At 44.7% G+C, this 26,434-nt stretch overlaps 1 protein-coding gene across 3 annotated transcripts in view; it reads right to left on the bottom strand.

The window, feature by feature from the left end:
• The window catches only part of AMMECR1 (AMMECR nuclear protein 1), a 241,644-nt gene extending 238,020 nt beyond the window's left edge, over nucleotides 1-3,624 (bottom strand). For 2 of the 3 annotated variants that reach the window (XM_068251122.1, XM_068251121.1), the window contains exon 1: nucleotides 3,439-3,624. The gene's annotated coding sequence lies outside the window, so the exon portion shown is untranslated. Of the gene's footprint in view, nucleotides 1-3,289; nucleotides 3,327-3,438 lie in introns of those variants that run through there. The other variant, XM_068251123.1, reaches the window with a different exon arrangement.
• Nucleotides 3,625-26,434: the final 22,810 nt, after the last annotated feature.

Genomic DNA, 26,434 nt, shown 5'->3' with positions numbered 1-26,434 from the left:
ACACAATGTGGGTCAGGTGACACGCCAGGTGCCGTGTATGCACAAAGGAAAGCCACTGGGAGCTACAGGACGTGTAGAAGACGGTGCTCGGAGGTTGGTAAGTCGCTTCTGCTGCTCAAAACTCTGCAATTAAGGAAAGATCTGCCCATCGTTCTCCACCTCAGGCAAGCCGGGTAGTTGAGACTTCTGGATGCCTGCGTTCCGAATAACGGGCACTTTGCTGATATGTACCGTATATTGAGTGGAGTATAGTATAGTACTGTATTATGGGTACACAGAGAGAAAAAAAAAACACTTGGCACTCGGCAGGCGAGGGTGAGGGCTTGCACTGCACCTTGCACTATTTCATGTACTCCGTCCCTCTATGCATAGTATGGCATAGGAACGTGGAACTGAGGATGTGTAGGAAAACACTCTGGCATATATAAGTACGAAAAGACAGTCTGTGCACCGTTCCTGGCCCAGGACATACACACGTTAGCAGGTGCCGCATCAGTGCGAAACGGCTGTTGTGCCGTCCATCCATCCCCCGGTCACCCTTCCCACACCCGTCCCTGCACCAACCTCGGATTCAGGTTTGAACTTTACATTTGTCACTGTGTTGGAAATGTTTACGTTTGTAATGTGGCGAATGCAGGAATAAAAGCAACAACAGGAACAGTGCACGGACTGTCTTTTTGTACTTACCGGTATATAGTACTGTATTAGCTATGCCTATTTTTAAAATTGAGTGTCAAGCAAACAGAACGCACACTTATCCAACATTAGCCAATCCCCGCCAGTGGCGAATAACCGAGACTCTACTGTATTATGGAACAAATAAGGGGGTCTTTCCTTTTACCAATAAAGGTCTGTCAGCTTTGGATTACTGTCTGGTGATTTTCCCTCCGTCCCTACACAGTGTCCCTGCAAATGGGCCAGGAAGTATCTTTTCAGTGGCAAAATAAATAATGGTTCTATTACTGTCTGGTGATTTTCCCTCCGTCCCTATACAGTGTCCCTGCAAATGGGCCAGGAAGTATCTTTTCAGTGGCAAAATAAATAATGGTTTTATTACTGTCTGCATCCCTAACAGATTTCACATTGATTCCTATTCTCAGTGACGCTATACAGGAAATGAGGAAAAACTCATTGGCGGTTTTAACTATTTCCACTGTAACTAGGATTAAAAATACTATAGCTGAAGGGCCAATTTAATTTACAGCAAAAGTGATCAATGTGTGGTTAGTGCTGGGTTTTTGCCAGTTACCTTGATTTGGGGTGCACCCCAGTTCAGCAGGTGAAATGTGTGAGCTGTGCATGGTTCTGTACAGTGCCTACACTTCCTACAACAGGATACCCCACAGCTGTATAATAAACCAGTCTGCCTGAGATCATGGAATAGACTTGTAACCAGTGGTGTAGCTAAGGAGCTATGGGCCCCAGTGCAAGTTTTACATTGGGGGCCCCCAAGCACTCTATACATAACAATTTAACGGGGCACCAAAACCTGCTAAAGACAACCACAGTATGAGAGGTGCAAGATTGGGATGGGAAACAGGTTGTTAATGATTACCACCATTCAAAGCATCAATAAAAGTGATTATTACCAGCATAGAACCAATAGAGAGATAATATTTTGGCTGAGGGAGGGCCCCTCTGGCCCAAGGGCCCTGGTGTGGTCGCAACCTCTGTATTCCCTACTACTTGTAACATATTAACACAAAAATGTCACAGACCTTTAGAAAGTACACAAAATGTGCAAGTCCACAACCAATCAATTCATCTTTTTATAATATTCTTACAGTAAACTTAAACTGGACACTCATGGCAACCACACATTATTCACCACTGCTCTTTGCTCTGCCTGTATGAGACTTGTGACTTGCAAAACATGTGACCATCTGCTTCTTGGTAAGCGTAGCAATTTTTAACATCATTACTCCAATAGAGCTGAGTGGTGAGGATGCCTACAGTCCCACACTGCGCAGGGCCTAGCAAGATAGGATGCACATTCATTCCTCCTAGGCAATGTAGGGGGATATTGATATCACTGCTGATTCATTAGGCTATGATCTTACAGAGCAAGACAAGGAAGCCCCATTACACCTGGAGGCATAGCTGCTGAGAAATATCTGGCTGTTTCAATGAGTGTGTGCAAAGTTCTGCAGCCTGCCTTGGCACATTCCCTCAGGCTCACAGTGTGTGACTGTAGGGTAGCACCATGTTACTGTACACAGCTCATAAGTGGGGTCCCAAGATTACCACTCAGTGCTGCGTCATGCACTTCTCACTTCGCACTCTTGGACTATATGTTCCAATGACTATGATTAATGACATTCCTATAGCCTAGTGCAGAATCGGGAAGAGGGCTGCGAGGTCATTAACTGTTTCAGCCCCAACTTACATCCCATATTAGAACTATTCATTTATATATATATACTGTATATGCATTCCATATGTACCAGAGCAAGCCTTACTTATAAAGAATGAGTGGATAGTACACATAACATAGGAAGATAGAGAGATGGTTAGATAGATAGACAGATAAATGTGATGTGTAATTAAGTAGAGGGATAGATGAAACACTCAAGACTTATAATAAATGACATGTTAATTGATATAACCCAATTCAGTCTAACAAAGGCGATAGATAGATAGATAGATAGATAGATAGATAGATAGATAGATAGATAGATAGATAGATAGATAGATAGATAGATAGATAATGTATGTACATAGGCCTGTTCAGGAGTAAAAGCAGGAAGAGGATGGACAGGCAAGCAGATCGAATGTTAATTTATACAGGCCAATTTAGTATTACCGGCATAGAGGCAACAATGTATATAGTTAGACAGAGCGATAGATAGATAGATAGATAGATAGATAGATAGATAGATAGATAAGATAGGCCTATAATACATACTGTATGTAGGAAGGAGATGCAGAAGATAGATTAATTGGATAGATTAGGTGATAGATAGATAGATAGATAGATAGATAGATAGATAGATAGATAGATAGATAGATAGATAGATAGATAGATAGATAGATAGATAGATAGATAAGATAGGCCTATAATACATACTGTATGTAGGAAGGAGATGCAGAAGATAGATTAATTGGATAGATTAGGTGATAGATAGATAGATAGATAGATAGATAGATAGATAGATAGATAGATAGATAGATAGATAGATAGATAGATTCTGGCCATTACTGATAAATCATTACTCTGAATCACCTGAATAGAAACCCCACCATACATACATCCATACATACACAAGATGAAGAGAATAGCACTACTTACAAGTGCAGAGAAATGGAGATCACTGGAGCCTGGCTATGCCTGCCATGGCAGCAGAGACAGATTTGAAATAGACGGCCACAGAATGCCAGCTCTCCCTACACAGATCCCATCAGGAGAATATGCTGCAGTGTGAAGTGTGCTGTCCTTACCGTGCTGCAGCTGTCTGCCGGTCCGAGAGAAGGAGCCTGGGATCCTGCTGGACAGCCTCCGCCGGCTGCCTGAGCAAGGGGCTGATCGGAGGAAGGGGACAGGGAAAGCAGTGGGAAAGGCAGGATTTCACAATGCATATAGCTGCAGGTTCTTATCATGCTCCCTGCGTTTCCCTGAGCTGCATCTGCACTACAGAGAGAGAGAGCGAGAGAGAAAAAATGTCCCAAAAATAGCCCCGGCTGCCAATGACTTGCTGAAACCTGAGAAAGAATTGCTGCTGAATTTAAAGATCTGGGTCGCTGTGGGTGTGAGGATTAAACTGAGGAGAAAAGGGCTGGCAGGAAACGCAGGGCAAGTGCACCACGTGGGTCCTAGGAATAAAGCACAAGTCTGGAGGGAACACCACCTGATCTGTACCATTTCTACTATTGGAACTGGGGTTCCGCTCACAATGATCCTGAATGACAACACACTGTTACCTGAAATGCAATCAGACTACCTTCTATCCACCAATCCATTATTACAGTGCAGGTATGAGCCTAATTGATTGATGCTCTGGAAAAAGCAGAGTTAGTAATTCATGCCAGATACACACCATGCAATTTCCCATCAGATCGATAGGTCGAATCGGTATTCTCCAACAGGTCCATTGATTTCCGATTGATTCTGATTGATTTTCTGATCACTTCTGTACAAGATTAATTGGAAAATCAATCGGAAACCATATTGGACCTGTCGGAAATTATTTATTCAACCCGTTGATGTGATGGGAAATTGCATGGTGTGTACCAGGCATAACAATGTTCTATATTATATATTATAGAACCATATGTTCTGCAATGGACTCCTGTGACAAAAATTTAAAGTTTAAACTCTGAACAATATATGTAGTTTATAACTTACATTTTTAAATTTTAAGTTTTAAGCTTCACACACGCGTTAGGGCGTTCTTGGTTGGGGTGGCTAGTAGGGACAGTCTCTGATGAGAATCTAGCATGTGTACAGCCTCCCTGATGCATTGCTGAGAGTGCAGTATTGTTTCAGCTGAGTGCATTGTGCTCCTTCCCCCTCCCTCTGGAAGAGGCTTCATCATGCACTGTTGTTCCTCCTCCCAGAGCCGAGGCATAGGCTGGAGAGGCTCCAGCCTCAGGGCGCAGTGTAGGAGGGGGCGCACAATTCATTCAGCTGTCATTCCTAATTGTGTATGAAGCAGAAGGAAATAAGAAAAGGGGATACATAGCAGTGACTGCAAGCCAGATAACTAGATATTAAGGTGTTGGGGAGGTTGTGTGCCCTGTGGCCCTCTTAGTCTAACAGCAATCAGTGAGTGACAGCTGGGGTGGGAGGGGTGGAGGGGCGCACTTTGGTGTCTCAGCCTTGGGTGCTGGAGGACTTTGTCCCTGCTCTTCTCCTCCCTATTTCATAGCAACAGAATATGTCTCAAGGCCATAGCTTCAGGACAGTGTTGTAGCAACAGGTGTTGTAGAGGTAGCGAGTGCATTGGGGCCCTTGGGTCGGAGGGGCCCTCTCTAAAGCACAGTATTAGCTCTCTATTGGCTTTGTGTTGGTAATAATCACTTTTATAGATGCTTTAAATGGTAGTAATCATTAACAAACTGTTTCTCATCCCCTCCTTGCACCTCTGACACTGTAGTTGCCATTGGCAGGTTTTGGTGCGCCGTATCAATTGTTATGTATAGAGTGCTTGGGGGGGCCCCATGTAAAACTTGCACCGGGGCCCATAGCTCCTTAGCTACACCACTGCTTCAGGACGTGTGTACAGTACTCCAATGCCAAGTCCCAATCCCTTTCCTTCTTCACACATGTGAACGCAGCATTATTGTGGCCACTAATGATCAAATCTTTTTGTCCAATCTTACCAAATCTATGTAGCAGAATGGTAAACTGAGGGCATATATTGATTGGATACTTTAGGCCATACGTGTCAAACTCTGGCCCGGGGGCCAAAGCTGGCCCCCAGAGCCATCAGATTTGGCCCTCAGGTAGTTTCCGCACTTTGCATTATGTTTGACCCACTCTAGACCACCAGAGAAGCTATATTGTAGAGTAAGCCGCAAATAACCAGGGAAGCCATAAAACACTAGATACCAGGGCACTGTATAAGAGAAGGAGGGAGGCCACTACACACCAGGGAACTGTATAGGGGAGGGAGAGAGGACCACTAAACACCAGGCAACTGTATAGGGGAGGGAGGGGGGCTCTAGACACCAGGGAACTGTATAGGGGATGGAGGGGGGCTGTTAGACACCAGGGAACTTTATAAGGGAGAGAGGGGGGCAGTAGACATTGAGTTTGGCCCGCGACTTGGTCCCAGAGCTAAATTTCGACCCACTTTGTATTTGAGTTTGACACCCCTGCTTTAGGCAGTCACTTATATTACATAGAAATGGTAATTTTAGGCAAAAAAAATTGGATCATTAGTGGGCACCAGCAACCTTAATTGAAACAAAACAAAAACAAAGAGTTTCACTTACCTGGGGCTTCTACTAGCCCTCTGTAGCCGCCCTGTGCCCGCGCCATCACGGATCGATCCTCTGGACCCCCACTGCCACTAAGTTTCGTTCTTGCCAACTGGTCAGCGAATGGCCAGCGTGCCTGTGCATCCCTGGCCACGCGTGTCCTCGATCATGCTCCTGTTGCCAAGAGCGCCCTGAGCGAGCGTAGTATCAGATTTTCTTGTATTTGTGAGATCGAGGACGTGCGCGGCCAGGGCCATGCAGGCGCAGAGGCCATCTACATCGGCAAGTCGGCAAGGACGAAACTTAGTTAGTTTAGGTTTTTTGTTTCAGTTTCGGTTACCTTCAAGACAGCTGATCTATTTGGATGAGCCTGGAGATAACAAGAGAAGCAGTCCAAGGACAATGGTATTATTTATAAACACAAAATAATGCCTGGCAAACAGATCTGCAAAGTTGTCAACAAAGGAAAAGATCGGGCACCATCCGTCATTCAGCTTATTTATTACGTAGACATAACATGTGCGGCATAGGACATAGTACATATCACCTGTGGATCATGGCGACATCTGTGCGGGGTGGAGGTGGGTGCTCAGGGCTGTAGAAAGGTCGGCGACGGCCGTTTCGCGTCCACCAGGACGCTTGGTCACGCTGCGTTCCACAAAAGTGTTTTGTGGAACGCAGCGTGACCAAGCGTCCTGGTGGACGCGAAACGGCCGTCGCCGACCTTTCTACAGCCCTGAGCACCCACCTCCACCCCGCACAGATGTCGCCATGATCCACAGGTGATATGTACTATGTCCTATGCCGCACATGTTATGTCTACGTAATAAATAAGCTGAATGACGGATGGTGCCCGATCTTTTCCTTTGTTAACAACGATCCATGGTTACCTTTCTTCCTGTATGTACTACACGGAGCACACGTCAGTGGCTACTTCATGCATGCTTGTGTATTGGGACTCACTGTGCGGGAGTTCGTTTGGCCTGTACCCTTTGACCCACAGGATCCCCTTTGTTGATTAGAGGAGTGCCACACTACCCTTCTTCTTTGGAACACAAACAGATCTGCAAAAACAGATCTGATTACCGGTCGATCGAATCCATTTTCACTCCATTGCCATTAAGCTGCTTCTGTTTCGTTTTCCCAAATCCCCCCTAGACCCCCATCACCAAAGAGGATTTTGCTGGCTTAAATGGTCCATTTCTTCCCTAGTGTGAAGAAACATTCTGTTTTCTCATTGCCCCCAATGCAGTGCTTTAGCGTACATTTCCGTTCCGCTGGGCTTAGTGGTCCGGAAAAATTGGTCCAGCAGCAAACTTGCGTTCCGTTCAGTGGATGGTGCGGAACAGAATCGTTTGAACGTGGGAAATGTGAACGGATCCATAGATTAACATTGGATCCGTTATGATACGTTCCTGTAAGAGTTGGCAGAGGCACCGCCGCCGCACTGGGCAACGTGGCGGCAGTCTCCGCATCACAGCCGGCGGTTTCCGCCGCGCAGCCTTTTCCCAGCACGGCGCTGGTGTCACGGAGCAGTGGGGACACCGCCGCCACGGCCGGTAACATGGCGGCGGGTCCCGCAACTCAGCCGGCGGATTTTGGTGCGCGTTCGCGTGCGGACCTGAGGCCTGGCCTGTCTGGTATACAGAGGCTGAGGGTCACGCACGCGCGAGGCGACAGGACCTTTATGGTTGTAGAAGGGCAGTCAGCTGACCGGCCGGTCAGCTGACTCCAACCGCCCTTCTGATTGGTTGAATGAATGGGGTGGAGCTGGGAGTCTTCCAAGGGTATTTAGACCCTGCCTGTCAGTTGATCTTTGTCTGCTGTCGTGAATACTTTGGTGTTAACGCTCAGACCTTAGTCCAGTTCCTAGGTGTTGATACCAAGGACGTCACACCTCAGTTTAGGATTGTATCTGTATATTACCTGTGTTTTGACTCTGGCTATCCCTAACTACTCTTTATTCTAATTGATCTTGTACCTCTGCCTATCTGATTCAAGTTGCCGACCCTGCCTGTTTACCAACTCTGAATCAGCCTTCTGTTTCTGTACTGCTACCGCCTCTCTGTTGCCGAACCTCTGCTTGTCTGACCTTTCTCCCTTCAGTGGAACGTCTTCCACTGGTGGGTTATCTCTGAGGCTTGCCTCTCTGAGACGCCTGCCCTAGCAGATTGTTACTGCCTGTGGCTGAGATTCCTCTTCTAGCCTTTAGAGGATCTCACACACAGGGTTCCCATTCAGAGGTAGCCACACCTCTGAGGAATCGCTGTGTGGTGGTTATTTCCACGATCTCGTGAATTGACATTGTCGTTATTGTTATCACTGTTCTAGGTGTCCAGAGGTAAGTCATACTCGTATTATTGGTGATTCTGCAGGTCATCAATAATCGGGTATACATCTGGATTGTTGGGGATACTGCAGATCACCAATAATCAGATTCTCTCTGTGCGTTACGCCTATCGTTACAGTTCCCTTCCGATCCGAGAATGGACCATTTTTTAATGCTAATGTGAACCAGGCTGGTCAGTGATAACACAACAGAAGGTGGGAAGAAAAAAAAAATCTCACTTTAATATACAGTGTTTCAATAGTAAACATATTGTTTTTAGCAAATATCCAACGCATATTATTACTGTGTATTTATATAACGACGACAGAGTATATAGTCATGTCACCTAACTTTTCCTCAGAGGAGTTCATAATGTAATCTCTACTATAGTTATAGCCTAATTTTTCTATCATAGTCTAAGACCAAATTTAACTTATTAACTTATTTCTCTGTTATCTGTAGTCTGTTAACTTATTTCTATGTTTTTGGAGTGTGGGGAAAAATTTAGTTAAAACATGTGAAATAGAAAACTGGGGTGCCTAGAGGAAGTCCACATGAACACAGGAGGAACACACAAACTCCATGCAGATAGTTTCACGCAGGGCTGTGGAGTTGGAGTCGAGGAGTTGGAGTCTGAGCAATTTTGGGTTCCTGAAGTCGGAGTTGGAGTCAGTGGATTCATAAACTGAGGAGTCACATGATTTTTGTACCAACTCCACAGCCCTGCTAAGTATTAGACTAAAGTCTTAGATGAGTTGGAATCAGAGCAATTTTGGGTACCTGACCTGGAATCGGTGGTTTCATAAACTGAGAACTCAGATGATTTTTGTACCGACTCCACAGCCCACGTTTCCGGGCCCTGATTTAAACAAGGGACTCCAGCACTGCCAAGCCACAATGCTACCCACTACACCCCGTGAGAAAAATAGTAAATGGTGGTTTATTTGCAATACCTGATATACTTTATTTTGCACATCTTGGAGTTCCATTGTACCAGTTGCCATGCATCAAGGCACTGACCCAACAATGGTTGTAGGAAACATTGCAGTAAAGGAGCCATACGAACATCATCAGTGACATGACTATGGCGCATGGGGCCCCAATGACTGTATTGATTTGGAGCCCCAAAACCTTCCAAGGACAGCTGCCATGTCAGAAAGGTGTATTTAGAGTAAGGAAAAAGTTTTTCAAGGATTACCACTAAGCATATAGAGATGTTCATTATCAGCATTGCACCAATGTAAAGCTAATAAGATAGATACAAAAGCAGAAGAAGATAGGCAGATAGACACCTCAATCTATAGACACCTCAATCTATAAACCCCTTAGGGGAGATCCCACTGTGGGTTTTCAATCCGCATCGAGATCTCTCCTGCGACAAGGAGTTAAACTAGGCTTTCTGACTCCGAGACTGGCCAATGATCTCTTGCCTGAGTATCCAGTAAAGCCAGCGTGGTACTACCTGCCTAAGATCCATAAGTCCCTGACCGAGCCACCGGGCCGACCAATCGTGTCGGCCACAGAGAGACTGTCCAGGTACCTGGACCACATCCTCAGACTTTTCTTGTCCCATGTTCCTTCCCACCTAAGCGACACCCTAGACATTTTAGAGGGTTTGGAGTCCACATCGTGGAGCGAAGGGGACCTGCTGGTGACCATAGATGTCACAAGTTTATACAGCAGAATACCACATAGAGAGGGAGTTGAAGCTGTCAGAATGCATCTTGACAGAAATGAAAAGGATCCCCGCTTTAATGAATATGTATGTGATTGCTTAGCCTTTGTCCATACTCACAATGCTTTCCTGTTTGGTGATACCTGGTACCAGCAGGTCTCCGGCACTGCGATGGGGACTCCCGTCGCATGTACTTATGCTAATCTCTTCCTTGGAGCATGGGAGGAGAGACATATCCACACGCTGGACAATTCTTACAGGATGCACCTGAGGATGTGGTCCAGATATGTGGATGATGTCTTGGCCTTCTGGTCGGGAGATGTTCCAACTCTGCTCAATTTTCTAAAGTATCTAAACTAACAATTTAAATATGTTGTTTACGATGGAATACTCTAAGGAAAAGATCTGCTTTTTGGATTTAGAGGTTCTAATCGAGGAGAATGGAGTCTGACAAGAGGCTATCGAAAAACGACAGCCTCTAACACGATTCTGCATTCACATAGCTATCATCCTTATCATGTTACGAAGTCGCTCCCACTTGGCCAGTTCCTGCGCCTGCGCAGGAACAATACCGGATTGAAAGACTTCATGGAACAAGCCAATGAACTCAAGGCACGTCTGTTGTTGAGAGGATATGATAAAACAACCCTTGATTCAGCAATGAATGAAGCTCTAAAGAAGGATTGATTTGATTTGATTAAAAGAAAGAACAACAAACCCAGGCACCAGACTAAAGGTTCAGGAGTGTTCACCTTCAAATACTTCCCAATGGAAAAAGAAATTAAAGATGTTATCAGCAAGAATTGGCCAATTTTACTTCAGGACCCAATCCTGAAAGAATGTCTACCACCCAAACCTCTCATTGCGTTCAAGAGAGCACCCACAATCGGTGATCGGCTGGTCCGTAGCGATTTCCGTGAAAATCCACGTTGCACATGGTTGGATAACGTTGCCTCTGCAGGCAATCATCGTTGCGGCTTCTGTAAAGCTTGCCGCCACATGAAAACAGGTGAATCTTATCGACTCGGTCCTGTCCAATTTAAAGTTCCGTTTTTTGCAACCTGCAGGACGGCTTATGTTGTCTATGCCCTGTGGTGTCCTTGCCAGCGTTTTTACGTTGGCAAGACAACCAGGATGGTTAAGGATAGGATTTTGGAGCACGTCCGCCTGCTCCCTAAAGGGAAAGGTTGCCCGAGAATAGTGGACCATATAGCCACTGCTCATGGTTCTGACCCTAGCTTACTCTACTTTGCCTGTGTGGACCTCTGCAACCTTCCTCGCAGAGGCGGCAATAGGAAAAAGCTACTTTTAAGATTATAAGCGAAGTGGATTTTTAAGATTTTTTTGGGTGTGCTAACTAGGGTGCTAAGTAGTTAGCACGCACCAAGGTGAATAAGATCGTGCGCGCAAAGGTCGGTGTGCGCAAAAACGGCCCTACCTATGCGCCTATCAGGTTGCATTGGATGCACCCTAAACGTCACATGGGTGCGACATTTAGGGCGCATCCAATGCGACCTCATAGGCGCATAGGTTGCGCCGTTTTCATCTCGCGCGTAAGGTCTTGCATGCGGGACTAATTAGCGTTCGCAAAGTGGTTTTAGGCGTGATAAAGGGCTTTTCACAAGCGTGCTAACAGTTAGAACCGCTTTGTGAATCAAGCCCATAGAGTTTGACATAACTACTTCCTAAACTTGCCTGTAAAAGATTTAAAGGACAACTGAAAAGAGAGGTATATGGAGGCTGCCATGTTTATTTCCTTTCAAGCAATACCAGTTGCCTGGCAGTCCTGCTGATCCTCTGCCTCTAATACTATTAGCCATAGCCCCTGAACAAGCATGCAGCAGATCAGGTGTTTCAGACTTTAAAGTCAGATCTGACAAGACTAGCTGCATGCTTGTTTCTGGTGTTATTCAGATACTACTGCGGAGAAATAGACCAGCAGGGCTGCCAGGCAACTAATATTGATTAAAAGGAAATAAATATGGCAGCCTCCATATACCTCTTACTTCAGTTCCCCTTTAAGCAACAACTGTACTTGCATAATTATGTAATACTTTGGCACACACTGCTTCGCTGCCACTGGAGCACTATTTTGCATAAAAGCATACATTATTTGCCTTGACATCTTCTAAGTTTGCAGATTACTTGATGATGGGTAGTGTTGGTGTTCAAATTTGGGATCTTGCATTTGGAAACTGGGAATTATGCCAAACACCACACTTCAGCACTCTAGCTAGTGGACAGGGCTACGGGGTTGTGGTCCATGTTGCACTTCACGTGACTCTGATGCTTTTTCCTTCTAGCCAGAAGGAGGGAGCACTGGAGTCATGGGAAGCTCAGTGTGCATCAAAGGTGACCTCCCTGTGTCCCTGTCCACAGCTTCGGGTGCTGAAGTGTGTTGTTGGGCAAAATTCAGGCTTATGAATGCAGGATTCCAGATTTGAAAACCAACACTGTTGATGGGATGCTGTAGTTAAATCCATCATACACAAGAATGAATCATAGCATGGCTAAAGTTGAGCCGAAATTTTCGAAATTTCGCGTTACTATAATTACGCATGCGAAATTTGCTATTACGATGCGAAATTATGGTAGCGTAATTGCCATTAAAATCGTAATTGAAAATACCGTAAGCTTAATTTTCAACGCGTAATTTCGCGTTTCGTTCATAACGTAATTTTGCGTTAAACCATAACGTAATTTCGCATTTCTTCGTAATTTTGTAATTACTTGTTAGCAGGGTTGCTCGCGAATTTTCGCCAAAGGCATTTTCGATGCGAAAATGCCATTTTCGGGGTCGCTTAATTTTCGCGAAATTTAGCTTATTTTTTTTTTCCACGTTTTCGTCTGCATGGCGAATTTTGATGCGAAATATCACTACATGGCGAATTTTATATGCGTAACGCGAAAACGACACGAAAATTAACGCTTACAGTAATATGAACTATCGCGAAATTACGTTATGTAACTACGGTTGCATGCAAGGCAAACGTAATTTCGCGATACCCACTGTAATGCGAAAATTAGGCTTACGCGGATTTTCGCTAAATCCTTCTTCATTATGATTATGTACTTACGGCCATAATCGTAATTACACTAATTCTGCGAAATTTCGCGAAATCGTAATTAAGTCATTACGCTCATCTCTAAGCATGGCCCGCATATTTAATTTTCCAGTATTATCTGTTATTTATAAGACTGAAAATGTAAAGTACTGCATGTCATTCAGTGATTACTATTTGATTAGAATGGATTATACTCCTTGTGAAGTTTAGAGGGGTTGCAGCCAGCACGCAGTATACAGTTGTATAAAACAAAAGTCTGTTTATTTGCAGCAGTAACATAAACAACTTTACTCCAGCATAACTTGGAAAATAAATGGAAAGCTTACTTCAGCTTTGTAGTCCATAGAAGTAGTAAAAGTCCAGCTTATTCAAATACAGTTAATTTCCTTAAACCAAAGCCATAGAAACAGCAGTCCAAAGTATGGTATGTTATATGCATAAGGTTATCGCGCTACAAGCTCACAGTCCCAAATGGATACAACACAGTTCGCTGAGAGGATGTTCAATCCAAAGACCACCAGGAGCAAACACTTTAAAGAGAAGACAAAAACTTCATAAGGAAAGGTAGGTTTCAAATGATCCCGTCACCATGTTCACCTATGAGACCAATAATAACATTCTCCCACAGAGTACAACACCTCATGAGTGACAGGCACCCCCCCCACCCTGCTTAGCCCGCACTCACCCAGGAGACCTCTAGGATAAGAGGTATATGAATCGCTTTTGGGGGGTTATATGTTCACTGGCAGCACAAGTTTCCAAGCCTTTCTTGAGCAGCATGTATGTCAGCAGAGTCCCTCTCAGACCTTCGACCAGCCACACACTAAATCTCAAAAGGGGACGACCATAGTGTGATACTATTTATTAAAAAGGATTAAAAACAAGTATTACACTCACAATGTTTCAGAAGTTACAAGCGTGTAGCATATGGTGTTCCCGAGACACCGCTCCCACTGCATCAGCCTCTGTAAACATAGGAGACGCCAATCCGCGCCACCATTCAACCCATCGTTCATTGCACCGCAGAGCCTAAGGAGGTGCAAGGAACGCTGGGTTGAATGGTGGCGCGGATTGGCGACCTCCCTTTTTTCCTGTCCTGTTTTAAACTCAGTTCTTACCCCCTTTGTGCTTTTAGTTTACTCACATTTACATTTAACCAACATGTCAACCACTCCATAAACCCCCCCTTGTAGCTCCACCCCCATTGAGGGTTAGCAGATTTTGTTTGTGTCTTTTTTCCTCTTCTGAGTAGTTCTTTCTGTTTGCATCTTTTTTCCTCTTCTGACTAATTCCAAAGTAGCTAAAATGTTAAAATATACACATCAATATTTTAATGAGCTGCAATATAAAAACACAGAGGACAAGGGTTTGGAAATTAATGTGTATGGTCCTAAGCCAATATGAAAAAATAACAGTATAAAACAATTTTCCAAATATAAACTCCCCTCTCAAAATATCAAATAATTAGGTATAATGGTCCTGCCATTCTCCCTTCATTTAGGAATTATTTAGCCAGTTTATCCGTTTTGAAGGTCCTAAATAGTTCCTTTTGCAGGCATGGCTTATTGGGTTAGCCAGTAAGCCAGGGGTACACATCCTCTACAATGCATACTTCAACAACCCAGATGCAATTGTGCAGTTTCCATGTAGTCTTGATAACACAAGTAGCTATTTCTGAGGACAGGTGAATCATAAGGTATAAGACCCTCTGTCTGTAAGCCAGGATCTCAAAGATGCACACACTCTACATGCACATTTCATATTTAAAGGGACACCGAGCAGTGCAGAAACTATGGAAAGATGGGTATCATTTTAAAGCTCTCTTTCTCCTCTTTCTGACGACACCTAAATCGTCGCCCTACACCTTTTAGTTTTCGCTATTTTCGCGATTGAATTTGCCGCGGCCGCAATTTCGATCGCGAATATAGAGAAAACTAAAAGGCGTAGAACGACGATTTAGGTGTCGTCAGAAAGAGGAGAAAGAGAGCTTTAAAATGATACCCATCTTTCCATAGTTACTTTGTATTTCACAGGGCGACTTTTTCTCAAAGTCAGCAGCTCCATTCAGCAGAAAAAGTCGCCCTGTGTAATACAATGTAAGTATGGAAAGATGGGTATCATTTTAAAGCTCTCTTTCTCCTCTTTCTGGCGACACCTAAATTGTCATTCTACGCCTTTTAGTTTTCTGTATTTTCGTGATCGAAATTGCGGCCGCGGCAATTTCAATCGCGAAAATAGCAAAAACTAAAAGGCGTAGGGCGGCGGTTTATATATCATTGGAACAAGGAGAAAGAGAGCTTTAAAATGATATGCATCTTTCCATAGTTTCTGCACTGCTCGGAGTCCCTTTAATCATAAAAGCTAAAATGGCCATGCTGAGTCATCTTTTAGAAAAAGGCCATTAGGGATGATCAAAGAGATGCAAATTATTCCGAGTTGATGCAAATGTATGCACATTTTTATGAAAATGTATGCAGTTTGAAAATGGACCAATCAATTTAAACTCAGGTTTAAATTGATTGGTCCTTTTTCAAGCTGCATATATTTGCATAATTCAGACGTTTTTGCATCTCACTGATCATCCCTAAAGGCCACATGCTCTGATAGGCCAAATGCTTCGCTCTTGACCAACATGTATTCTCAGATGTTTTATGCCAGGGTTTTGGCGGTGGCAAATTAATCTGATTGTCCTGCATCTTCCTATGGAAATTTGACTGCTTGAAAAATAAGTCACTTAAATTCCCATTTGATCCAACAATGATGGATGTGAGCCCGTAATCAGCATCGACAACAGCCAAGTATAAGTACAAGTAAAAAACTTTCTTCCATTTCCTGGAGGCATGAAGACACAGGCATGTTTTCCATCTATGTCACCAAACCAATTAGGAAAATTGCATCGGTCCCAAAATTAGCCTAATATTCCCTCCGACCTCTCCTGATCAGGGAAAGACATAAAGGCAGGTGGAGTTTTTGCCAAATAACCTTGCAGGTATGTGGAATAATCAATGAAATGGTGCATTTGGCAACCAGGAACTCAAAATGTAGAGATGGTTAGATATGGCCAGTAGGCAGGAATCTGGAATAAAATAACAATATATATTTTTTTATTTTAGTCAATAAAATGAAGACATTATGGAAATCAGTAAAGGACGACCTATGAGTAAAGGGCCTATACTTATGACCGGACGAAAGACCAGGCATCCTAGGCTGTGGCTTGGAGAACGTTGTCAATATTCTACCATTTATCATTGTGCTTTCTGTAGGAGGGGGAGGCAAGACAAGACAAATAACATTTATATCATGCTTTTCTCCTGGTGTACTCAAAGCACCAGAGCTGCAGCCACTAGGACGATGGCACCTTCCATCAGGAAGATGGCGCCTTAGTTGGCAGCCATGGCCTCAGGATTCTGGCTTTTTCTTGTTTTCTTCCCTTTCCCTACCAATTCACCTTCTTTTCCCCCCTGAAGGTGTGCAGTGGGGTCTGGTGTAGCCTGGGATGCTGGTGCAGGTAGTGGGGAGTCCAGAACCTGGAGGTTTTTCCACCTTGCCACTGTCTGGGTCCATTGTCTGTGCAGATACAGGCCTTGTGGAGTCTACTGCTCCTACCCAGGATATCAGGGCTGCACTAAGGTAGGAAGACACAGCGCTGATTGTAAAACCTTTTGCCTTACTGGATGCCGGCTCCATCCATCGGCTGCTGCTGCTCCACCGCAGCAGGAACACCTCTGGCTCTGCTCCTCCATGATCCCAGCCACTAAACCGGAAGTAAAGGCCACCGCAGCCGGGCGCTTCTGTGACAGCCAGATTATCTTGACCAGCCCTGCTGAATGCTGCCCAGGAGTCGGGACCCACCACAGAAATTAACATTACTGCACCTTTTGAACTGTAACACCTTAGCCAGCACTGCCAGATGTCAGCAATCTGGGTCCTCAGCAACATCAGCCATCACCGCAGGTTTCTTTCATGAAGAAGTGGGTCATCACTGCTGAACCTTCGCCTCCCTCTGTCCCCCTCCACATGTCTCCTTAGGGATGATAGATTATTGCTTCGGCTCTTGGCTTTCGGGCATTATCCCCCCATCCTTCCAGAACCGTATGCGCCACAACCAATTCTGAGCACAACCCCCGTTTGTACTAGGCGCAATAAATGATTCTGATGTATTCTGATCCAGCCACTCGGAGGAACGTATAAGTGGCTTCCCTACTTTTTGGGGGGTTGTAAGCCTTCACAAGGGGGTAAGAGGGTATTTAAGTATGTAGGGGGGAGCTATATGTTTATGCTTGTGGTCCTTTGTGGTCAGGTATTTATTCACTTTCCAGTATATGAGTAACACGAACCTCTGAGTTTTTTCACTTTAATGTACCAAAGATCGCATGACACATGGGAAGGGGGAAATTGATTCACATAGGAAATTAACAACATGTAAAATTAATGAAAATTACCAACAACACTTTAAATAAATTACAATACACAGTAAACACAATATTAATCAGCTCTTTCTTCTTTCGTAGATGTAATATCATGCCACAGCCTTTTTCCTGTGTATCTTTATAAATGCTGTGTCCAAGCCTGTATTTTCACAGTTAGCTCTTCTATGCTGAACATCTTGCTTTCATTCCACAAGAAGGATGTTAAACAGGAAGTAGTAGTGAAGGACAGGAAATAATGAAAAAAAAACGTATATAATTATATATTATGACGTACAGAATTGGAACGCAAATATCCATGCAATACCTTTGATTTGCATTATGTCCACATTTTGTCAGAATGAATGCAGCAGTGTATTTGATGCACTGCACTAAGGAGCATTGGATTGCAATATGTGTTGCCATTGGCATATATTGGTGTTGCGCTGCACATCTACTATGTGTTACCGATTCAGTGTAAACCAGGCCATAAGTCTTGTACACACACTAGATGGTTCTTGGCCAAGAAGGCTGGCTCTAATCTAGTGTGTGTGCGGCGGCCACCAATCCATCCTGCTTTCCCCCTTTATATTTGCGAGAGATGTGGACTGCCACATCATCTCACCCAAGTGCCCACAAGTCCATTGTTCTCCCTTCCAAGTCCTGCTCCATGCTACTCCATAATACGTCATGTGCCCCCCCCCCCCCCCCCATGCCCCCTCCTGATGTGCAACTCTGCAACATATCTGTATAGATCTTGGCCCTGAATGATCATACAAGGGATCAAGTCCTGATCCCTGTGGGTGACCGTTATTGTGTGTGCTCACTAGTGCACATCTGTCTGCTTTTCAGCAACACGTGAATGTTACAGACTGATAAGTTTTGCTGAAAAGTGGACAGAAGTGGGACACGTAATTTGGGCACCAGAGGCGCCCATGTTAAAATTGTGTATTAGTGGCTACAGCTGTAAATTTGGGAACCCAAGAAGACAGTAGCAGTGGGGAACGCTACACTGGACATGATGCACGAAGCTTTTTCACCTGTTTTCCTCTGTTTTCACCTTATCTATGCTACATTTTTAAGCTTCCAAACAGCAAAAATATAATATAATATAACAGCAGCAAGCTGTTACCAGGCAGCAGCAAGCTGTTACCAGGCAGTAGTGAGCAGTTGTAAAAGTTTGAGAGGCATTTTACTGCCTATCAACTGTCCGTGGAAAAGAGGCCTACCCTAGCAAGTCTGCCTTTGCAAATCTGGCCTAATTGGCTATTCATGAGGCAATGCTCATGCAAATTTGCTTTTGCATGCCAAACTATGCAGGGTCAAAAAACCAATACCGCAAAGCGGTCGCTCTGCTACATGCCAGTGATGAGCGAAAATGCAAAAATTTGTTTTGACAAATTTTTACCGAATTTTCACCTAATTTCGTTTTGACAGGCAAATTTTCTATCCAATTTTTTCACGTTAATTTTCGCCTAATGCCAGTCATTTTCGCGTTACTTGCGTATTATTGCGGACATTTTCCGCATAAGGGCATTAGCGTCCGCATTCAGAGAAGTTTCTTGCGCATTATTGCGGACATTTTTCCGTATAAACGTCCGCATAGACTGAATTTCCATGCGGATTATTGTGGCCATTTTTCCGCATAAGGGCATAAGCATCCGCATACAATGAATTTTCGATGCTGGTCGAAATTGCAAATATTTCTGAAGATTTTCGTGAAAATTCGGCAAAAACGAAAACGGAATTTTCGATGCGAAAATGACTTAGGCGAAAATTCGCAAGCAACACTGCTACATGCTACATTAGCACTATCCAGGAGCGCCACAGGGAGGATTCCCAATGCCCCCTTTTTATACAACCGGGGGGACCGCAGGGTCCCAGGCTCTCTCACTGTCTGGGAACCACAGCGGCACCCCGGAGGGGGAGGCTAGGTGGCGCAGGTGACACCCCCCCCCCAAGCGTGGCCAGCACCGGGGAGAGCTGTCTGCACCCACCTCCCAATATTAAAAACAGGCACTTACCTTAATGTCCATTGCGTTCTGCTACATGTGCATTAACTTGGGGGCACCACATGAGAAAGGAGTGAAGCATGGGTCACCCCGAGCTTTAGAGCTCAGGGCTGGCTCACATACAACACTCCGGGGGGAGGGGGGGGGGAGAACAAGCACAGACAACTAACCTCCAGGGCTCACACCACCGGAGCAAGCCATCCACCACCTGCCTCCAAAGGATACAAACTGCAGGGGATGCCGCTGTGGTTCCCAGGCAGTGAGAGAGTCTGGGACCCCGTGGTTCCCCCGGGTTGTGTAAAAAGGGGGTATTGGGAAGCCTCCCCGTGGCGCTGTAAACACATCACATAAAAGTCTTTGGAAAATGAAAGATCACAGACCAATGTTACCCCCTTCCATGTAGTATGAGAGCCATACCTACACAGTCTATTCTATTGAGCTGAACTCCCCATCAGATAATTTTTTTTGCAAGATGCTGCACACAAAGATGCTGTACACATGCAACAGATCAGTATCTACAAAAGATCTGTTCCTGCAAAAAAATCAGTTTCTGCAAAATGCATTCATAGTCTATGATATCTGCAGATCTCATGCTGGGCATACACGGTATGTTTTCTACCATGTAATCGAGCCGCTGATGACTCGATTGATAATTTCCGACGTGTCCAATACCCCGCCGGATCGATTCTGCGCTCGCTACCGGCGGGCAGGACAAAAGAAGAAACGAGTGAAAAAAAAAAGAAAGCGCTCACGGGGCCGAGCGGGAATCGATCCGGGCGCCCGCGGGGACGAGCAGGAATCGAGCCAGCGGCTCGATTACACAGTAGAAAACGTACCATGTATGCCCAGCATAATACACACCTTGTTTGACGGACATTCATCTGCAGATCAGACAATCATCTGCAGATCCAAAGATCCATCCTGGTTGATCTGATCTTGCAGATGATTGTCCGTTAAACAAGGTGTGTATGAGATCTGAAGATATAGACTATGAATGTATTTTGTAGGTACTGAGCTTTTGCAGGAACAGATCTTTTGCAGATACTGATCTGTTGCATGTGTACAGCATCTTTGTGTGCAGCATCTTGCAAAGATTTCTATCTGATGGGGAGTTCAGCTCAATAGAATAGACTGTGTAGAGTATGGCTCTCATACTACACGGAAGGGGGTAAAATTGGTCTGTGATCTTTGATTTTCCAAAGACTTTTATCTGATGTGTGTACCCACCTTTATTCTTCTTGCTTGAAGGTTGAGGCACGTACACTATTAGATAAATAGAAGATGCGGCGTATGCTACGACGCGGGTCGGCTAGTATAATATAATTTAGGTAAGAAAAGTAATATTGAAATTAAGTTAATCAGGAACCACTTATTTTGAGGCTTTTTTCCAGGGCTGTGGAGTCGTGGAGTCGGAGTCGTGGAGTCGGGCAATTTTGGGTGCCTGGAGTCGGAGTCGGGAAAAAATGCACCGACTCCGACTCCTAATGAATTTGTAACTGTAATTAAAATAGAAAATATGATAAAATGTTCTATTTCTCAGATAATAGTCATTAAAAATAATGTATACAGTGGAGGAAATAATTATTTGACCCCTCACTGATTTTGTAAGTTTGTCCAATGACAAAGAAATGAAAAGTCTCAGGACAGTATCATTTCAATGGTAGGTTTATTTTAACAGTGGCAGATAGCACATCAAAAGGAAAATCGAAAAAATAACCTTAAATAAAAGATAGCAACTGATTTGCATGTTATTGAGTGAAATACGTTTTTGAACCCTCTAACAATAAAAGACTTAATACTTAGTGGAAAAACCCTTTTTTGCAAGCACAGAGGTCAAACGTTTCTTGTAATTGATGACCAAGTTTGCACACATTTTAGGAGGAATGTTGGTCCACTCCTCTTTGCAGATCATCTCTAAATCCCTAAGGTTTCGAGGCTGTCTCTGTGCAACTCTGAGCTTGAGCTCCCTCCATATATTTTCTATTGGATTAAGGTACGGAGACTGACTAGGCCACTCCATGACCTTAATGTGCTTCTTCTTGAGCCACTCCTTTGTTGCCTTTGCTGTATGTTTTGGGTCATTGTCGTGCTGGAACACCCATCCACGACCCATTTTCAGTTTCCTGGCAGAGGGAAGGAGGTTGTCGTTCAGGATTTCACGATACATGGCTCCGTCCATTTTCCCGTTAATGCGATTAAGTTGTCCTGTGCCCTTAGCAGAAAAACACCCCCAAAGCAAAATGTTTCCACCCCCATGCTTGACGGTGGGGACGGTGTTTTGGGGGTCATAGGCAGCATTTTTCTTCCTCCAAACACAGCGAGTTGAGTTAATGCCAAAGAGCTCTATTTTGGTCTCATCAGACCACAGCACCTTCTCCCAGTCACTCACAGAATCATTCAGGTGTTCATTGGCAAACTTCAGATGGGCCTGCACATGTGCCTTCTTGAGCAGGGGGACCTTGCGAGCCCTGCAGGATTTTAATCCATTGCGGTGTAATGTGTTTCCAATGGTTTTCTTGGTGACTGTGGTCCCTGCTAATTTGAGGTCATTCACTAACTCCTCCCGTGTAGTTCTAGGATGCTTTTTCACCTTTCTCAGAACCATTGACACCCCACAAGGTGAGATCTTGTGTGGAGCCCCAGAGCGAGGTCAATTGATGGTCATTTTGTGCTCCTTCCATTTTCGAACAATCGCACCAACAGTTGTCACCTTCTCTCCCAGCTTCTTGCTAATGGTTTTGTAGCCCATTCCAGCCTTGTGCAGGTCTACAATTTTGTCTCTGACATCCTTGGACAGCTCTTTGGTCTTTCCCATGTTGGAGAGTTTGGAGTCTGCTTGATTGATTGATTCTGTGGACAGGTGTCTTTTATACAGGTGACTAGTTAAGACAGGTGTCCTTAATTAGTGATGGGCGAACACCTGGATGTTCGGGTTCGGGCCGAACAGGCCGAACATGGGCCAGATGTTCGGCATGTTCGGCCCGAACCCCGAACTCAATGCAAGTCAATGGGGGCCCGAACATGCCGCAATACGGCCCCCCTATGGGGTCGCAGGAATAAGGGGGGAGCATGCCCCGATCGCAGGGGGGGTGTCGGAAATTCCCCCCACCCCCTCCGCTAGCGCTCCCCCCTCTGCCCGCTTCCCCATAAAAAAGTTGGCGTAAAGTTAAATATTACCGGTGGTGGCTGCTGCGTGACGCGTACCCTCGTATGCGTCATCACGTAGAGGACGTGAGGTCAGAGAAAGGGCGGAAGTACCACAAGGGTACTACCGCTGAACCGCCCGCTGCCTGGCCTCAACGCGTCATACTCGGACTCCTCCTCCTCATTCACACCACTGCCAGCCAGCCACTGCAGCAGCCACCTCCGGTAATATTTAACTTTACGCCAACTTTTTTATGGGGAAGCGGGCAGAGGGGGGAGCGCTAGCGGAGGGGGTGGGGGGAATTTCCGACCCCCCCCCCCCCCCGCGATCGGGGCATGCTCCCCCCTTATGCCTGCGACCCCATAGGGAGGCGGTATTCGGCCGAACAGGGCCCTGTTCGGCCGAACAGGGGCCCTGTTCGGCCGGGCATTTAGTAGTTCGGGCGAACCCGAACGGTTTGGCCGAACACCATCAGGTGTTCGGCCGAACTCGAACATCACCCGAACAGGGTGATGTTCTGCAGAACCCGAACAGTGGCGAACACTGTTCGCCCAACACTATCCTTAATGAGGGTGACTAATTGAGTAGAAGTGTCTAACCACTCTGTGGGAGCCAGAACTCTTAATGGTTGGTAGGGGTTCAAAAACTTATTTCACTCAATGAAATGCAAATCAGTTGCTATCTTTTATTTAAGGTTATTTTTTCGATTTTCCTTTTGATGTGCTATCTGCCACTGTTAAAATAAACCTACCATTGAAATGATACTGTTCTGAGACTTTTCATTTCTTTGTCATTGGACAAACTTACAAAATCAGTGAGGGGTCAAATAATTATTTCCTCCACTGTATATAGAGTATATATACAGTAATAGCTGTGCTTAGTCCACAAAAATGAAATAAACCAATCAAAATTAGTTACTTGTGCTGCTTCAATAAAGCAGTCCCTGTATTTTTAAGGTCAGATATACATATCTGATTGTGACTGTATATATGATGTGTACACAGGAATCTCTTATATATACTAAATAACATCTATGCTGTAAGAATAAAGCCTGATGTGTAGCCGTGTCACTAATAGAGATGGTCAATGAGATGGAAATAATTCTGCACTGATGCTGATTTATGCAAATGTATGCACTCCCTTTGCTGATGAAATCAAAGAATTTGATATGTTGTTAAAATTTGGTTTGGTGACTACAAATTAAAGGGTACCTGAGACAGATGAAAAGTAAAGTTTTATACATACCTGGGGCTTCCTCCAGCCCCCTTCAGGCTAATCAGTCCCTCGCTGTCCTCCACCACCCGGATCTTCTGCTATGAGTCCTGGTAATTCAGCCAGTCAGCGCTGTCCGGCCGCATGCCGCTCCCACAGCCAGGAACATTCTGCACCTGCGCAATAGTGCTGCACAGGTGTAGTATGCTCCTGGCGGCGGAGTGTGTGCATGCGCACTACACCCGACTGGCTCAAGTACCTGGACTCATAGCAGAAGATCCAGGTGGTGGAGGAGGACAACGAGGGACTGATTATCCTGAAGGCGGCTGGAGGAAGCCCCAGGTATATATAAAACTTTAATTTCATCTGTTTCAGGTTTACTTTGTCACACAGTAGTACTATACTCTACATATGCACTCCCCACAGAGCTGCAGGGAATCCACCGAGAATGTTGTGCACATTGAACACAGAGGTGTTGTCTGTCACCCATAAACCTTGTTTAGATTGTGCATGAAGAATGTGTAATAGAGGAAGAATCTCCTCATTCCCCTGCAGAGTACCTGCACATCATTCTTACATGTACCCACACTTACATTGCCTAGGGCCTGATAGATGTTCTTTGTTCCGGTTTGTACCTTTTACAAGTACTCTTACCAAGGACTAGTTTTAGTCTAAAGGGAATAAATATAGTAGTCTACATATCCTTCTCACTTCAGTTGTCTTGTAAAATTCCTAAGTGTTGGCAGTTAAGAGACGAATTTCATGTTACATACTTTTAATCAACAAAATTGTAATATGCAAATTAGAGGAGTCGGAGTCGGAGTCGGTGGAATCCTAAACTGAGGAGTCGGAGTTGGAGTCGGAGTTGGTGGATTTTTGGACCGACTCCACAGCCCTGCTTTTTTCACATCTAAAATCGAAATCACAAACGCTAGCGTTTTGCAATTTTGTGAGTGATTTTTTCCTCCCTTCCTGGCACTTACCTGCACGCTACAATTTTATGTACAGCGCTTTTCAAAGCGCTTTTGCACAGCGATTTGTTTTTTTACTTCCTGACAAGTCAGGAAGTGAACTATTTGACCCGGAAAAGAATACATACAATATATTTATTCTTAAAAGCACAAACAAAAGCGATTTTGTGAGCATTTTGCGATTTTCCTATACCTTCCATTGTAGCAAAATCGCCCTTAAAATGGTACATGCAGCGCTTTGCTGAGTGGAAAGCTGACGAAACGCTCAGATATGAACTATCCCATAAGGATTCATTGCACTAGCGATTGATAGGGCATTGTTTTAAATAGGTGTGAACGAGCCCTGAGTGATTTTTTTTTGCTTGTAAATGTGCTGATGCCCATTGTAGTGAAACTGTGTAGTGATGGAACAGAGCGTTGTAGAGGCTATTTTATACTCTGTAGCAGGGGTGTTGCTAGGATCTTAAAGTGACTCTGTAACAAAAATTACAACGTTTTTTCTACCATCCTACAAGTTCCTAAACCTATTCTAATGTGATCTGGCTTGCTGCAGCTCTTTCTACTATAACCATCACTGTAATAAATCAATGTATCTTTCCCCTGTCAGACTTGTCGGCCTGTGTCTGGAAGGCTGCCAAGTTCTTCAGTGTTGAACTGTTCCTCTATGCACACTCCAGTGTGTGTTTTATTTACATAAGCCAGCAGCTTCTCTGCTATCTTATCAGTGATAGAAGAGAGCTGGATAAAAATCCTCCTCTGGAGGCTGTGAAAGGAGCTGGTCTGTCACATACTAAGGAATTAACGACATAGGCAGAGCTGTCTGCAGGAAGCCTGTAATGTTCAGTGCATGAGAGAAGCTGGGGACAGAAGGTAAACACACACAAGTGATCTCTTGAGATTCAGAAGTAAGGCTGTATACAGCCTGGTTGTGTATGGATGTATTTTCTATGTGTGGACATGCTGTACATCAACCTACTTCCTGTTTTGGTGGACATTTTGTTTGTTTATAAACAAACTGTTTAAAACAGTTTTTGACTACTTTTAATGCGGCGGGGAGCGGTGAAATTGTGACAGAGGGTAATAGGAGATGTCCCCTAACGCACTGGTATGTTTACTTTTGTGCGATTTTAACAATACAGATTCTCTTTAAGAGATCCAGGGCACTTTTGGGCACAGAAAAATGTTGGTTGAAGTCCCCTCTCCATTAATACAAAAAATAAATAAATGCAGCATATCACATAAATAGGCAGTGTCACTTAAACCTAATTGGGCAAAGTTACCTGGCTTCTGTGCTTGCAGCACTGGCTTTCTGCTGGGCAGGCTGAACTGCTGCCAGGTTGTCTGGCAGTTCCCCCATAGCATGCCCTGACCTTCTAGTGAAGAACCTCCCATGCTTCCACGGACCTCTCATTGAGGCACCAGAACTCCCAGCATGCCCCATAGAATAACCACAGCTCCCTAAATAATAATAATTGCAGTATTTGTATAGCGCCTTTAGAGCGCACTCAGTAGGCAGTAGCAGTGTTAGGGAGACTTGCCCAAGAAACTCCTTACTGAATAGGTGCTGGCTTACTGAACAGGCAGAGCCGAGATTTGAACCCAGGTCTCCTGTGTCAGAAGCAGAGCCCTTAACCATTACACTATCCAGCCACTACATGCCCCTCTAAAGGTACCACAGCACCCAGCATGGCACCACAGCA

The sequence above is a fragment of the Hyperolius riggenbachi genome, chromosome 8, assembly GCF_040937935.1.
Source record: "Hyperolius riggenbachi isolate aHypRig1 chromosome 8, aHypRig1.pri, whole genome shotgun sequence".
NCBI classification, from domain to species: Eukaryota; Metazoa; Chordata; class Amphibia; order Anura; family Hyperoliidae; genus Hyperolius; species Hyperolius riggenbachi.
This window is presented reverse-complemented; position numbering and strand designations above follow the sequence as displayed.